Source organism: Aquarana catesbeiana, linkage group LG05, assembly GCF_042186555.1.
Source record: "Aquarana catesbeiana isolate 2022-GZ linkage group LG05, ASM4218655v1, whole genome shotgun sequence".
Taxonomy (NCBI): Eukaryota; Metazoa; Chordata; class Amphibia; order Anura; family Ranidae; genus Aquarana; species Aquarana catesbeiana.
The window spans coordinates 571943792-571960736 of NC_133328.1; the positions used below are offsets into that span (position 1 = coordinate 571943792).

Consider the following 16945-nt stretch of genomic DNA (forward strand, 5'->3'; position numbering starts at 1 on the left):
GCTTCTGCTCTGGAGTGATGGCTTGCCGCATGCAAGTGTCCTGCTTCGTAATATAAGGGGACAATCATCAGGATTATTCTCACAGATGTCCCGCAGCAAAGGCATATGAGAGAATTGGTCACGCTGGAGCAAAAAATTCTTCGTCTATGAACTCCTCCTCCCCCTGTTCATGGACTGGACTTGGGTCAAAGTAAGAACCCCAACACTAAGCCCCTGCACAGCATGAACTGTACGATGAGTACGTACCCGCAACATGGCTTCAAAACAGTCGGCTGGTCAGAACGAACTAACCAAACGCACTGAAAATCAGAAACGAGCGGACAAGAACGCACTGGAAGTCAAATACGTAATATAAAAATATGCACTGAAAACCAGATGCGAAATGACTACACTCACTGAAGAACAGGTATGAACCCAGAAGCACAAACTGAAGAGCAGTAATGAGCTGAAAAGCACGAGGCTGAAAATGGCGAATCGTCTTTCACCAAAATAACACGAGATTAGCAGAAGGAGCCCAAAGGGTGGCGCACTGGCTATTGAACTTGCTCTTTATAGTGCCATTGTATGTGTTGTACGTCAGCGCGTTCTTGACGATTGGACTTTCCGATAACATTTGTGCGACCATGTGTATGCAAGACAAGCTTGAGCCAACATCCGTCGGAAAAAAAATCACAGGATTTTGTTGTTGGAATGTCCGATCGTGTGTACGCAGCATTAGAGTGTTTTTTTTTGCAAACTCTATATGACAAAATCTATGCACAAAAAATTCAGTGATAACACTTTTATCATACTAAGAATGAACACTAACCTCATTAACCTGACAACATGTTTTTATGTTTTTATTTTAGCTTTTTGTTTGCGGGCTGACATCAGAGTTAAATTTCAAATGTTTGGATTCTTATGACACCTACCCATTAAGGGCTGGTTCACACCGGAAAACACATGCGTTCACGTGCACTAGTTTTTGCGCATTTTTGATAGCCTATTCATTTCAATGGGCTGCCAAACACACAAAATTGTGCAAAAAGTATAGAATGAAGGACTTTTAAAATCACGCCGCTCCAAACTGCATTGTACTGCAGTATCATGTGTTTTGGGTCCTGCAATGTGCGTGCGTTTCTTAGATGGGATTGGGGTATCATTAACAATTAACCTGCACATGCCTAACAAGGGCAGTTCATTCCTATGTGGTGCAGGAAACATGCACATTTTCCACACCACAATTGATGTGAAGGGCCCTAGACGTAGACAAAACACTGCAGTAGGTGAGCTATAAATGTATTCTTTCATGCTGCTAAATACAGTGGTTTACTAGGTTGTGTTTAAGTTATGAAATAGATTTCCCTGTTTATGTTAGATTAGTAGTCTCTGATTTTAACTTGTAGTAGATCGAATAGTAAGAAAGAGCTGTGTGTATATATGGGGCAGTAAGTATGTGACTTGGGAGACTGGGAGCAGCACAAAAGTTTGAGCACTACAGTAGTAGACTAATAAATGGGAGGAAAGCCATGCATGCCTTTACATGTGGCTAAATACATCCAACCTTCATTCATAATTAAGCTAATCTCTAACAATAAATAAATAAAATGAAAAGCTATATGAATTAGTTTTATGGCCAATTCCATTTCTGATCAGCAAATCATTGCAGCTGTCCCACATGAGGAAACTGACCTTAAAATATCAGTCTGTCATCCATTAACTTCACCTGACCCCTGTGTATAGTCTAAACAGCAAGTGTGGAAAGACAATAGGAAGTGAGTAAGTACATTCACGTAGACGTAGTCATCAATGGTGCTTTAGTTCAAACATCCAATGGATGAGTCTAGCATGATTGATTCGTCCTAGATTGGGAAATGTGAAAAACATGTTGTCTGGACCTTTATAACTTTACTCAGATGGATTACTTATCAAGGTGTTAGTGTTTCTCATGGTATGTCCAATCTGGCCATTTCCGGGTGGAACAGACTTAAATCAAACAAACACATTTCATTCCTGAGGCTGCATCTTAAAGCAGCAAGATATATATTTCAAAGTTAAACACTAGCTATAACGTTGCTACAAGCAACATCCACATGTGATGCATTTGGCAATTTCTTGTCTTTGGAAGTTTTTTGACATTTCTATCCTTTAATGTCACACTTACCCCTGCGTGGGTGGTCAGGTACCATCGCTAGCCACTTTGTTCTTCACCTATAGCAGCCCCCTTTCCCCTAAGGTAAGCAAGCTTACCGGTACTCGGTTGCCCTCAGGTCTTATACACGGTCGCTGTAGTACCTGGCCACCAGGTCGAACAGGCATAAACTGAGCACAGCGAACAGGTACTTTAACCACTTGCCGCCTGCCCTATTACAAAATGATGGCAGCAAAGTGGTTTGAAAATCCTGACCGGATGTCATATGATGTTCTTCAGGATGCACCCTGACGTTCTTTAGGGCGCACCACGTCGATCGGGGACGACGCTTGTCCCTCGGACACAGCGCATCCCCGATCAGGGTAAACAGCCAATGAAATTGGCTGTTTACCATGTGATTGGCTGTGTCCAATAACAGCCAGTCACATGTCAAAACAAATCGGGCTTGCACGTAATGCGCGTCGCCGGGGGCGCGCAGTGCGCCGATCGGAGATGGCGAGTGTCCCTTGTACATAGCCCCATCCCGATCAGGGTAAACAGCCAATGAAATGGCTGTTTACCCACGTGATCGGCTGTGTCCAACCACAGCCGGTCACAAGTATAAACATTGTGGCGGTTTCCTGATCATGTGAGGAGAGAGAAGTGGAGATCTGATCAGTGAGTGAAAGACCTTTTTTTTTAACACATCTACTGTCTGCACAACACGTACCCCCCCACCAATAAAGAGAACCTGTCACAGCCCATCAGAACCCTTCACAGCCCATCAGGATCTGTCACAGCCCATCAGGATCTGTCATAGCCCATCAGAACCTGTCACAGCCCATCAGAACCTGTCACAGCCCGTCATTAGCACCACCATCGGTACCGCCATCAGCATAGCCACCGCCATTAGCACAGCCAACGCCATCAGCACCGCCATCGGTACCGCCATCAGCACAGCCACCGCCATCAGCACAGCCACCGCCATCAGCACCGCCATCGGTACCATCTGGATCTGACAGCCCATCTGTCATAGCCCATCTGTCACACAGGCCACCATCACTACCGTCGCACTGTCCTACCATAAGTACCGTCACACAGGCCATCAGTAACCTGTCAGTGCCATCACACAGGCCCACCATCAGTGAGCTGTCAGTAGCACCACCAGTTCCGTCATACAGGCCCGCCAAAAGTACCACCATCATGTCCCAAAGAGTTTACACAGCTGAGGAGGCATATAACATGCTTACCATGTCGGATGCTGAGAGCAGCGGGGAGCTCTCATTATCCGATTCTGGTTCGGAATACGAGCCAGTGGAGGGTAGTGGACCTAGATCAGAAAACCTGCTTACCACCAGCAGCGCCAGACCCCAGGAAGAGGAGCCCAGTACAAGTACTGGAATTGCACATCCAGTCCAAAGAATCCGGGCCTAGTCCTACCTTCCCGATGCCCTGGCAAACCCCTTATGGTTGCCTGCCAATTTAGGATCCGCTACAATCCCCCCTTTCACTGCATAGCCAGGTGTGCAGCCCAACACTTCAAATTTTTCATATTTGGACTATTTCTATTTGTTTTTCCCGGAAGATTTGTTGCAGTACATGGTGGACCAAACAAATCTCTATGCAGCGCACTTTATTGCTGCCAACCCCAGTTCGTCCTACGCCTGTATGTTCCATTGGCGATGTCTCACACTAGATGAATTCAAATTGTTCTTGGGCCTTACTTTTAATATGGGGCTTACAAAGAAAAACGAACTGCATGCCTACTGGTCCACCCACCCCATCCACCACATGCCCCTACATTTCAATGACAATTCGCAGGGTCCTCCCCAAGATCATCCCAACCACGACAAATTATATAAGCTTTGCCCCCTAATAAATTCTTTTACCAAACGATTTTCTGAAGTCTTTATCCCTGACCAAAATATTTGTGTGGACGAATCCCATATCCACTTTACTGGCCGGTTGAATATCAAGCAGTATATCCCAAGTAAGAGAGCCAGGTATGGGGTGAAATTGAATACATTATGTGACCGAGCCACTGGATACGTGTACTCATTTCGTATTTATGAGGGCAAAGACTCCCAGCTCCAGCCCTGTGAGTGCCCCACATACATAGGAACCAGTGGTAAAATTGTGTGGGACCTTGCATACCCCCTGTTCAAAAAAGGTTACCACTTATATGTAGATAATTACTACAGCAGCTTGCCCCTTTTCCATCACCTGTATTGTGAAAAAACCCTGGCCTGCGGTACCTTCCGAAAAAATAGGAAGGGCTTCTCACAGAATTTACTATCAAAACGGCTACAAAAGGGGGAAGCCGCATTAATGAGGAATGGGGAGGTGTTGGCCATGAAGTGGCGGGACAAGAAGGATGTTCACATGATGACTACCATTCACAATGACACCTTGGTGGAGTTTCAGAGAAGACGTGGCCCCGTAGTAAAGCCTGAATGTGTCCATGACTACAATCTGTATATGGGGGGGGGTGGATTTAAATAATCAGATGCTGCAACTATATTTGTCAACCCGCAAGTCCAATTATTGGTATAAAAAAGTTGCATTTCATCTGTTTCATATGGCCTTGTTCAATTCATTTGTCTGCTATCAAAAATCACCTGAAAACCAACCCATCACCTACCTCAAATATATTGAAAACATTGTCACTGCCCTTATTTACCAGCAGGGACCCGCCCCAGGAAGCATTCGCTCTGATAGTGTGAGTCGACTTCATGAGCAACATTGGATGTTCACATGATGACTACCATTCACAATGACACCTTGGTGGAGGTTCAGAGAAAACGTGGCCCCGTAGTAAAGCCTGAATGTGTCCATGACTACAATCTGTATATGGGGGAGGGTGGATTTAAATGATCAGATGCTGCAACTATATTTGTCAACCCGCAAGTCCAATTATTGGTATAAAAAAGTTGCATTTCATCTGTTTCATATGGCCTTGTTCAATTCATTTGTCTGCTATCAAAAATCACCCGAAAACCAACCCATCGCCTACCTCAAATATATTGAAAACATTGTCACTGCCCTTATTTACCAGCAAGGACCCGCCCCAGGAAGCATTCACTCTGATAGTGTGAGTCGACTTCATGAGCAACATTTTCCCTATAACATCCCCCCGCAGAATCCGGAAGAAGACGCCAAAAGAGATGTCGTGTATGCTCAAGTGGAGGAGCTAGAAGAGATACAAGTTATTATTGTCCCCAATGTCCCTCCCAACCTGGCCTGTGTATCGGTGATTGCTTCAAAAATTATCACACATCCATCAGATATTAGTTCCCCTTATTAGTAACAGACTGCCATTTCCCCATTTCAATTACCTGTGTGCATCATTTGCCTGCTACCATGTTTCTACCTTCCATGTTAACTGACCCTGGCCTGTTTACCAACAATGTCTTTGCCTGCCGTTTTAACCATGTTTCTGACTTCCACGTGCACCAACCTCAGCCTGTTTACCGATGATGCCTTTGCCTGCCGTTTTAATTACGTTTTTGACTTCCACGTGCACCGACCTCGGCCTGTTAAATCAACCATGTTTTTGCCTGCCATTTGGACTGATCTTTTGCCCTTCTACTTCAGTACACAGGGGTCTCACATATTTGAGGGGCTTCACAATAGTGTTCTGAGTAGAGAAAATCAGTTTTTGGTTTTCTGTGTTCCCAGAACAGGGTCTGGTTGCCCGGAGGCTCCAAAGAGATTTGGGTGGGAGAAGCCTCTACCCCTGCCCCCCTGTCTCTAAGCTTGATGGTCCTTCCTGCTGCCTGGACCAATACTTTGGCTGTGCTGACCATATCGCTGCCTGTAATGACCCAGGACTTTATGGACTGTGTTTATTTCTGCTGCCTGGACCAATACTTTGGCTGTGTTGACCATATCTCGGCCTGCTGCCTCTACTGACTATAGACAGTATTTTTGCCTGGACATCTCTGCCTACTACCTGGACCAATGCATTGGCTGTGCTGACAGTATCTCTGCCTGAACTAACTATGGACAGTATTGCTGCCTGGACGATTGCTTTTGCAATCTTTTGTTATTTGGTATGTACATGTTATGTGTTAGAAATATGAAGGGCCTTCAAAAATATGATCGATAGTAAAATTATATGTGTAATTTATGCTCCTAGAACAACTGGAGGTGCTATTTAGATTTTGGGCCTCTGTATGTGGCCAGCCTGTGTAAAAGTGTCACACATGTGGTATCGTTAAACTCAGGAGGAGTAGCAGAATGTATTTTGGGGTGTCATTTTTGCTATGTACATGCTATGTGTTAAAAATATCTTATAAATCGTCAACTTTGTGTAAAAAAAAATGTGTTTTCATTTTTTTCCCACGTTTTCCGAAAACTTCTGGAAAAAAATGAACCGTTCAAAAGACTCATTATGCCTCATAGATTATACGTTAGGGTGTTTGCTTTCCAAAATGGGGTCATTTTGTGGGTGCTTCCATTGTTCTGGTGCTCCAGGGCCTTCAAAAGGGAGATAGGTCGTCATGAAATTATATGTGTAATTTTGCTCCTAGAATGCCTGGAGGTGCTACTTGGATGTTAGGCCTCTGTATGTGGCCAGGCTGTGTAAAAGTCTCACACATGTGGTATCACCATACTCAGGAGGAGTAGCAGAATGTATTTTGGGGTGTCATTTTTGCTATGTACATGCTATGTGTTGGAAATATCTTATAAATGGACAACTTTGTGTAAAAAAAAAGCGTTTTCATTTTTTCCCCACGTTTTCCAAAAACTTCTGGAAAAAAATGAACCGTTCAAAAGACTCATTATGCCTCACAGATTATATGTTGGGGTGTTTGCTTTCCAAAATGGGCTCCCTGCATGTTGGGCCTCTGTATGTAGCCAGGCTGTGTAAAAGTCTCACACATGTGGTATCGCCATACTCAGGAGGAGTAGCAGAATGTATTTTTGGGTGTAGTTGCAAGTATACGCATGTTGTGTTCAAGAAATAACCTGTCAATACAATAAGTTTGTGTAAAAAAAAAAAAAAGTCTTCATTTTCCCAAGAATTGTGGGAAAAAATTACAACTTCAAAAAACTCACCATGCCTCTTACTAAATACCTTGGAATGTCTACTTTCCAAAAGGGGGTCATTTGGGGGGTATTTGTACTTTCCTTGATTGTTAGTGTCTCAAGAAATGAAATATGCCTTCAGTACATCAGGTGTGATCAGATGTGATCAATTTTCAGTGATTTGCACCCTAACTTGTAGACTCTATAACTTTCACACAGACTAAATAATATCCACTAATTTGGGTTATTTTTAGCAAAGATATGTAGCAGTATAAATTTTGGCCCAAATTTATGAAGAAAAATTACTTATTTGCAATTTTTTTACAATAGAAACTAAAAAAAAAAAGTGTTTTTTTTTTTAATTTTCGCTCTTTTTTTGCTTATATCGCAAAAAACAAAAAACCCAGCTGTGATTAAATACCACCAAAAGAAATCTCTAATTGTGAGAAAAAAATGATAAAAATTTTGTTTGGATACAGTGTAGCATGACAAAGTAATTGTCATTCAAAGTGTGAGAGTACTGAAAGCTGAAAATTGGTCTGGGCGGGAAGGTGTTTAAGAGCCCTATATTGAAGTGGTTAATTGAGCACAGTGTATCACCCTAATGTGTGCTAAGTTTGTTAGTGTAGAACTGTAAGTGTAGGAAAAAAAATTCAGCTCAGGTCTAAGGCTGAGCTGTGAATTTGGGTCAGGGTTCAGTGACTCAGGGCTGGGTGACTCATACTAGCAGGCTCTCTTTTGCCTCCCCTGTTTTCTGGGACATTGGAGAATGTTCTAGACATAGTGGGTGGAGGTTAGGAGGAGCTGCTTTGAATATTTATGAGGGTCTCAGGCATTTCCCAGAAAATAGGGCTGGCAGGGGGCAGGCTACCTCATAAATAGGCATTGCCAGGCGGGGCAGTCGGGTGGAAGATGGAGATGGAGTGCTGAGGAGGCTGTCGATGGCCCTCGGGGGTGCCCCCTAGTCTGAGAGGGTGACCTTGGGACGAGGCTTGGGTGCTGGAGGGATCCTGGAGGGCTAGTAAAGGGGCAGCTGCAGCCAGGTGGCTTAGCAGTGCCTGAAGAGGTGGTGCTGGGATCAGTAGCCACAGGAAGAAGAGTACAAGCTGGACACTGTGATACTGTGCTACACAACCAAGGAGCCTTGGGTTCCTGCCTGTAACAGCCATTGTCTTTAATCTGACTGAGTGACTGTCAGATTTTTACACAGAGATCCAGCTGGGTTCTGCAAGCAAGTGTGTGCTGGAGGAAGAAGTGGAGTTGTATATAGAGACTGTATATAGGAAGCTGTACCTGAAGTTGTTCAAGTGGGCATCCCATAACCTCTCATCCCTATCCAAGTTATTACCCTCAATAAAAAAAACAACAGCAAAGACACGGACTGTTCTCTGACTTTGAAGAGCCTGTGAAAATTCGGTCTGCCTGGCTGTGCAGGGTGGGGGGGGTCCCAGTTCATCTGTAGCCCTTAAGGGGGTGCACTACAACAGCGAACAGGTACTTGCAGTTGGTAGACAGGCAGAGTAGTCAGTGGCAGTCAGGGCAGGTTGAGTTCTGAGCTTTTGATATCCCATCAGAGGTCCTCAACAAAGGAATTCAAACTAGTAGACAGGGCGGAGAGCAGGCGAAGGCAAATGTCCAGGTACAGGGCAGACAACCAGGATGCTTGATGCATGTGTTGCAAACACTATCACAAGCAAGACACTGAGGGTTTGGCTGGCTTAAAACAGGTTTGTTCTTCACCCAGAGACTGGCTACATCAATCACCTTGCAGATGGACAGGCAGACAGGGAGAATGCAGTTCAGCCAAAACCAGAATTCTGGAATCAGATCAGCAGCTGTCATGGAACAGGAGCGTTACACGCTCCTGACATTTTGTTCCTGGGCCTGCACACCTGCAGTGGCCATTATGAGGGGGTCCTGCTCTCCCTTTTTTTAATTGTTATTCTTACTTATTTTAATCTATCTCAAATGTAATAAGAGGTCCTGCAACATTTAAAGGAGAAACCCCATAACTTCCAGGTGGACAGGAATTAGGGGCAGGGAGATTTGACTGTTGGAGTATTTCAAACTTGCACTATAATGCCAAACATTTGTTAACACCCAATCATTACACCTTTATGAACTTGTTGGACATCCCATTCTAAAACAATAGCCATTAATACCGAGTTTCCCTCCCCCCATTCTTTTCTGCTGTAACAGACTTCTACTCTTCCAGGGAGGATTTTCACAAGTTGTCTGTAGTGTAGTCTGTGGAAATGTGTGCCTATTCAGCCAAAAGAGCATTTGTGAGGTTATGTACTGATGGGGAATAAGAAGCTCAAGCTTGCAGTCTATTTTACCATTCATCTCAAAGATATTCAGTTGGATTGAGGTTGGGGTTCTGAACAGGCTATTGGAGTTCCTCCACACCAAACTTATCAAACCATATTTTTATGGACCTGTAGATCTGTGAATATTCTGATTTATCCAGGTCTTGGTATGCCTATTAGTAATTAGTCGCATTAAACTGGACTTGCTCTGTAATGTTGAAAATGTTCCACAGCTTACACAAGCCACTTCTTTGGTTTTAATGAGTGCAAGGAATACCCCAACATTTTTTCCACATATGTAATACCAACAAATTCTGAGGTATTTGTGCCCATTCAGCCAAAAGAGCATTTGTGAGGTTGCATACTGATGTTGAATCAGAAGGTCTGTGTCAGGGCTGGGCTCAGCCCTTCCTTCTCTGAGCTGGCTGCTCAGCTGTCGGCTAATTGCCAGCTCCTATCTCTCCACAGTTACTCAGCTGTTGATGATATCCTGCTCGTCAGTCCTGCCTACTTAAGCCGTCCAGTCCAGAGGAGCTCTGCCTTCGCCTTAGTCAACAGCACAGAGACGCTCTCTTGCATTCCTGTTAAAAGACTTGCTTGGCTGACATCCCTTCTGGCTCCAGATCCTGCTTGCTGTCTTTCTATGCTCATCTCCGCCTCCCTGGCGTTTGGCTTGTCCATTTCGGTTCCTGAACTCTGGCTATGTTTTGACTACGTTTGTTCTATTTACTTTTATTATTAAACAAGTGTGATTTAACTATACTTCTGTCTCGGTCTGATTTCATGGTTTCTGTCAGTCTGGCTCACAATCCATTTTTCCACTCATCTCAAAGGTATTCAGATTGAGGTTGGGTATCTGAACAGGCCATTGGAGTTCCTCCACACCAAATTCATCAAACCATATCTTTATGGATCTGTAAATCTGTGAAGATTCTCATTTATCCAGGTCTTGATATACCTAATAGGAATTATTCACATTCAATGGGACTTGTTCTGTAATGTTGAAGATGTTCCATAGCTTACCCAAGTCACTTCTTCAGCTCTAATGAGTGTAAGGGAAATACCCCAGCATTTATATCCACATGAGTAACACCAACAAATGCTGGGGTATTTTCCTGGCATTGATTAGAACTGAAGTACTGTCAGGGTTAGCACATGCAGGCGTACAGCAAGGGTGATCAGATCAGTTGGGTGCACATTAAGGAATCATGACCCAAGTGAATAAGGAAAAATATGTTTATTAAGACAATGACAGACTTCAAATACCAACATTGTGAACCATAAACAAAGTAAGTGAAAAATAAACATGACAGTGTAAAACCCCAAATAACAACCTATACAAAACGGAAGGAGCACACATAAGCAAGACAGGACAGGGGCAGGAGACAAGGATCAGGAACCGATCAGGATCAGGATCGGACACGGCTTGCAAGAAGAAAACTGAAGCACTGAACCTCAGTGAAGGGCGGGCTTATATACCCCCAGCAGTCCACATCAGGTGCAGCCTACTTCCTTGTATAGTCCAGCTGCTGAGGGACATCTGCTTGTGGCCACCAGAACTACACCCTTTAGTTTCAGAAACAACAGTGCCATCAGCAGGTGACCCAAGTAATGACACTGGTTCTGACAAGTACCGACTTAGATAAGTGAAGAAACGTCTGGTTGAGACTAACTGGTAACTTCGTGGACCAGGCTTTGTGCACAGTACTGGTGGAACAGAAAAGGGAGTTTTCCTAACTGCTATAAAGTTGGACAATTTTATAAAATATCTTTGTTCTGTATGCTGTAGCATTAACAGCAGCCTTCACTGGAAACACCTGAACAGTCCAGCAAGCTCCACCTAAAAAATAAAAAAATAAATTTGGGCCCTTCTTTGATGTACTTTATCAGTCTGGCAGGAAAAATGATGTGTACCATAGCATTGAGACGCCTCCCTTACTCCCTTTCTCCTGCAGCAGGCCTGTTTAGTAACTATTGGGATTACTTGTAAAGGAAATTTGTAAGTTTTGTATATAATTATATTCTATTTTATATGTATTGCACACTACCCTCACTGTGCACATGGCACTAATAATGTTTTCAGTACATGTTTGCATTCTTTCGAGTCCTGATTATAATTAGCCTGCCTATGTTACGCCCCTTGTTACCATAAAAGTACAATTGTAATATTAATGTGATACCTATAGAATCATGTGTATAAAAACCTTCAATTGCATCATAATAAGGCAGAACAGTTATTTGGAAAGATGCAGAGTGTATATTTTGTGTCTGTTCCCTATTGCAGTAGTTATTATTAATTTGGAACCACTAATCAATGTGAGGATAGGAGTTGCCTATCTATAAATTTCCATGTCAGTGAATCAGACTAGCACTGGAGCATCCAACAGTGCAGGTTTAGACTTATGCCCCATACACACAATCAGAAATTCTGCCAGCAAAAGTCGGATGTGAGCTTTTGGTCAGAAATTCCGACCGTGTTTATGCTCCATCGGACTTTTGCTGGTAGAATTCCAGCCAGCAAAAGATTGAGAGCAGGTTCTCTATTTTTCGGTCGGAAAAAGTTCCTATAAAATGTGTTCATCTGTATGCAATTCGAATGCGCAAAAAATCACGCACGCTCAGAAACAATTCGACGCATGCTCGGAAGCATTGAACTTCATTTTCTCGGCTCGTCGTAGTGTTGTACGTCACTGCGTTCTTGACAGCCGAAAGTTCAGAGAACTTTTGTGCGAGCGTGTGTATGCAAGACAAGCTTGAGCGGAATTCCGTTGGAAAAACCATCCAATTTTTTTCTGACGTAAATTCCGCTCGTGTGTACGCGGCATAACTCAGTCCAGCAGTCTGTGTCTGGTTACAGCAGCGCTCACCATGGAATCCACTCACCAGCTACTTCTTTCCTCGGTGAGTCACCAACAGAACCTCTACCCCCTTCTCTCCACTCCTCCTGCTCTCAGGTGCACTTGGGTACAGTAGTTCCTTTCCCAGCAGTGGAAAAGGCCCTGCTTTTTGCTTGAACTACCTTTCCCAGCATTCTGTCTAAGTTGACTCCAAACAAGCACACCTGCTGCTGCCATCTTGTGCAAGAAAAAAAGTCCTGCATAATCCAGTCACTTTAGTCCCTGTTAAATGTCCATCGGGAACTGAATTTTCAACCTATAGAGATAGAGCAATGTAGAATGTTGTGTCTGTTGAGATGTGTTTCAGAGCTGAACGCCTGCTAAAAAAGCTGTCACAAGCAATAGTGCCAGAGGTGGCTCACAAGACACCAGTTTAGGATGGCTGCTTTAGATGATGGAAAGGCCAAGTACATTTCCAGTAAAGAATTTTGAACCCCCTCACAGGCAATTTAGTAAATCCCATTCAGATGAGCTCACTGTAAAGCTTTTCAACACATCTTCTAAGTCAGTTCATGTGTAGACAGCTCTGTTGCGTCTATGTGTACACTTAACATTTAGATAGCAGAATTTGGCGTTTACTCAAGCGTGTAATCATGTTACCTTATTGCGCTTTCCGTGGCACAGGTGTTCGTCAAGTTTTTGTTTATCGACTGCTAATCCATAGAACATGTTCTAAAAGATAGGATGCATGGCAAGCACAGATGAATTCTCCTCTGCATTTGTTATTCTTTCCAGTGGATGAGTTCCAATAGCATTACTAGGGGAAACATATACATGTTTTCTGTACATTGTCATCCTTCCCACAGACTATTTTGGGACATCTCAGATCTCTGGGTTCTTTTTAAGTCAAGCCAAAATCTTCTCCTCTTCAGTGGAGCTGGAGTTACGGCTTTTACATATAAAAATAGATAAAAGAAAACTCTTAATTGTAATGACAAATAATGCAGAAGAAGAGATGTGAATAAACTGTCACACTTCTTTAATAAAACAGGCAGACTCTGTTATTCATCTGGCTTTAGTTTCAAGACATTTAACAAAAAATAAAATTAAAATAAATTTGCAGAATATGGTAGTCTTTTTATGTTTTTGTATCTACTGTTTATGTATGTGGGATCAGGTTAATGTAAAGATAATCAATGAGTGTTAAAGAGACCCTGTCCCCTTTTGTTTCTATCCTAAAATATTTTTGTTTTAAATTTAATTGCTATTGCTATGTTATTGTAATATTATTGTAATAGTCCTTAATGGCCCCAAAACCCGTTCTTCCAATTGGGGCAAAATCTTGACCCCCGTGATGTTGCTGCCATATTCTGCACATGTGAGGTTGTAGGCAGGTACAGTCTACTTTCTCCACCGCAGGTGGCGCTCAATCAGCAGTGCAGACGAGGAGGAAGTTAAGGGGATCATGGTTCCTCTATGGTTTCCTGGGTCATTGAGGAAACTATCCAGTTGGATGCTGCTGCCCCATGTGACTCTGGTGGCCATCTTGGGTAACTAAGAGTCTATTTAAGACCCTGGCTCCTAAGCTTGGCGTGCATTTTATGTGTGGGTAGCATAGGGACAGGTCACTCATCTAACAGGGACAGTATTAGCAGTAGGTACAGGTTCCAGGTAAGTAGGGAAAGCGCAGAGACACGCTATCCTTCCTGGAAGCCTCCCAGTTTGGGCACAGACTGGCCAGGCCGCATTCTATCTAACGAGACAGATGCTGTGGGAGTATACGAGACCTGTTGTTACACTGTTATACTGCAACATCCTGTGAGTGCATCCAGTGGGATTGTCTTTCTGCTGGGTAGTTGTGTTTGCTTGGACTTTAACTACAATACAGTTCTGTCACTGTATCTGGACTCTGAGTGTTCTCTGCTACCACACCATGCTCCATAAGGTGGTGACTTGGGGCGAGGGGGGCATAATGGAAAGGACTCTGTGCATTCTAACACTTTCCAAAGTGTTGCATTTGGCTGTATTAACTCAGAAAAAAAATTAGGAAAATTTTGTACATTTATTGCATATTGCTATCCAGTGCTTTGCTTAGAAACCTGAATTCACACCGCTTACGTTGCGTTGACACAAGATAAATTCATTTGAGTAGACATGAATTGACATGTATTTTTTCACGAGTTGCATTACATGCATTTCTTTTTTTTTTTTATGGCAGGAGCCAAAAATTTTTTTTTTCTTTTTGCATTACACTACTTTTAATGTAGCATGTTTGTATTTCTCCCACCATGCATCTACGTAGCACATTGGTGTGAACTGGCTCTACTGGACGCCATAGTCTTTGTCCGAGTGCTGTGGAAATTAATTTACATTCACCCTGTCTACAATTGGCACTGTGCAGATTAGACAGCAACATCTCTGGAGACCAGGAATAAGGACAAGGAAGGCAACAGCAACCCCTATAGATGGGCATTCTACTTTCAACTATTAGTTGTCTGTGTAGTGGAGTGCCCATGCTCAGATGTACATGCAGGCCCAATTAACCTCTTTTACCAGAACTCCTTCCCTCAGCAGTTCAGAGACGGCACACTATGAGTCAGAAGTAGTTGGCCAAATGATCTTCAGCCAGGTGAGTAGCTTTCCACTGTGAGAAGCAGCAGGTAAGCAGCCTAAGGTCCCATAAACACTTGCAAAGTGGGCTGTTTGTTAATAGATGCATAAGATCCTTGCAATTAGCTGAGGGCAGGAAGCCCCATTGAAAGCAGTCTGGGGAAAATAAAAATTTTTATGGCTGGGCAGGCGTTTAACCACTTGAAGACCAGACACTTTCACCCAGGTCATTTTTCAGATTTCAGCACTGTCACACTTTGAATTACAATTACTCAATTATTAGTCATGCAACACTTTACTTAAATTAATTTGATATCATTTTATGAGACAGATCACCACTGGGCTTTTATTTTTTTTGCTATATAAAGGAAAACAAATTTAAATGTTAAAAAGTTTTTCTTATTTTCTGTTATACAATCTTGCAAATAAATAACCTTTCTTCATAAATTTTGGCCAAAATGTATTCTGCTACATTTATTTAGTTAACCACTTCAACACCGGAAGATTTACTCCCCTTCATGACCAGGCCATTTTTTGCAATACAGCACTGCGATACTTTAACTGAGAATTGGGCGGTCGTGTGACACTGTACTGAAATAAAATTGATGTCCTTATTTTCCCACAAATAGAGCTTTCTTTTGGTGGTATTTGATCACCTCTGCGGTTTTTATTTTTTGCGCTATAAGCAAAAAAAGACCTGCAATTTAGAAAAAAAAAAAAAATAATTTTACTTTCTGCTTTAAAATATTCAATAAAAAGATTGAAAAAAATCTAATTTCTTCATCAATTTAGGACAATATGTATTCTGCTACATATTTTTGGTTAAAAAAATCTCAATAAGCGTATATTGATTGGTTTGCGCAAAAGTTATAGTGTCTACAAACTATGGGATATACTGTATTTCTGAAAATTTTTTAAATTTATTTTTTCTTGCTAGTAATGGCGGCGATCAGTGACTTATAGTGGGACTGCGATATTGCGGCGAACAAATTGGACGCTAACTGACACTTTTTTGGGGACCAGTGACACTAATACAGTTATCATTGCTAAAAAATATGCACTATCACTGTACTAATGACACTGGCTGGGAAGGAGTTAACATCAGGGGCGATCAAAGGGTTAACTGTGTGCCTAGCCAGTGTTTGTGTACTGTGCGGGAGGTGCTTTTACTAAGAGAAGACATGGATCCTTGTCCCTGCTTTGCAGGAACACAGGATCTATGCCTTTCCTACTGACAGAACGGCAGCCTGCCTTGTTTACATAGCAGACTGCTGTTCTGCCTGACCAGACAGGTCAGGGATAAAGTTGTGAAAAAGTTTTTAAGCAGGGTTAGGTTATAAAAAAATATCCCAAACTTTGAACAGCTCACAAAGCACTGTTCAATCCATCATCTGAAAATGGAAAGAATATGACACACCTGTAAACCTACCAAGACATGGCTGTCCACCTAAACTGACAGGCCGGGCAAGGAGAGCATTAATCAGAGAAGCAGCCAAGAGGCCCATGGTAACTATGGAGGAGCTGCAGAGATCCACAGCTCAGGTGGGAGAATCTGTCCACAGGACAACTATTAGTCGTGCATTCCACAAATCTGGCCTTTATGGAAGAGTGGCAAGAAGAAAGCCATTGTTAAAAGAAAGCCATAAGAAGTCCTGTTTGCAGTTTGCGAGAAGCCATGTGGGGGACACAGCAAGCATGTGGAAGAAGGTGCTCTGGTCAGATAAGACCAAAATATAACTTTTTGGCCTAAAAGCAAAACACTTTGTGTGGCAGAAAACTAACACAGCACATCACCCAGAATACACCATCCCAACTGTGAAACATGGTGGTGGCAGCATCATGTTGTGGGGATGCTCTTCTTCAGCAGGGACAGGGAAGCTGGTCAGAGTCGATGGGCAGATGGATGGAGCAAAATACAGGACAATCTTAGCAGAAAACACATTAGAGTCTGCAAAAGACTTGAGACTGGGGCGGAGGTTCACCTTCCAGCAGGACAATGATCCTAAACATACAGCCAGAGCTACAATGGAATAGTTTAGATCAAAGCA

General features: G+C 42.9%; 1 long non-coding RNA gene across 2 annotated transcripts in view; it reads right to left on the reverse strand.

Moving 5' to 3' along the window:
• The window catches only part of LOC141145385 (uncharacterized), a 132494-nt gene that overhangs the window by 59294 nt on the left and 56255 nt on the right, over positions 1 to 16945 (reverse strand). For both annotated transcript variants that reach the window (XR_012244549.1, XR_012244550.1), the window contains exon 2: positions 12948 to 13236. This is a non-coding gene — a long non-coding RNA (uncharacterized lncRNA). The remainder of the gene's footprint in view (positions 1 to 12947; positions 13237 to 16945) is intronic.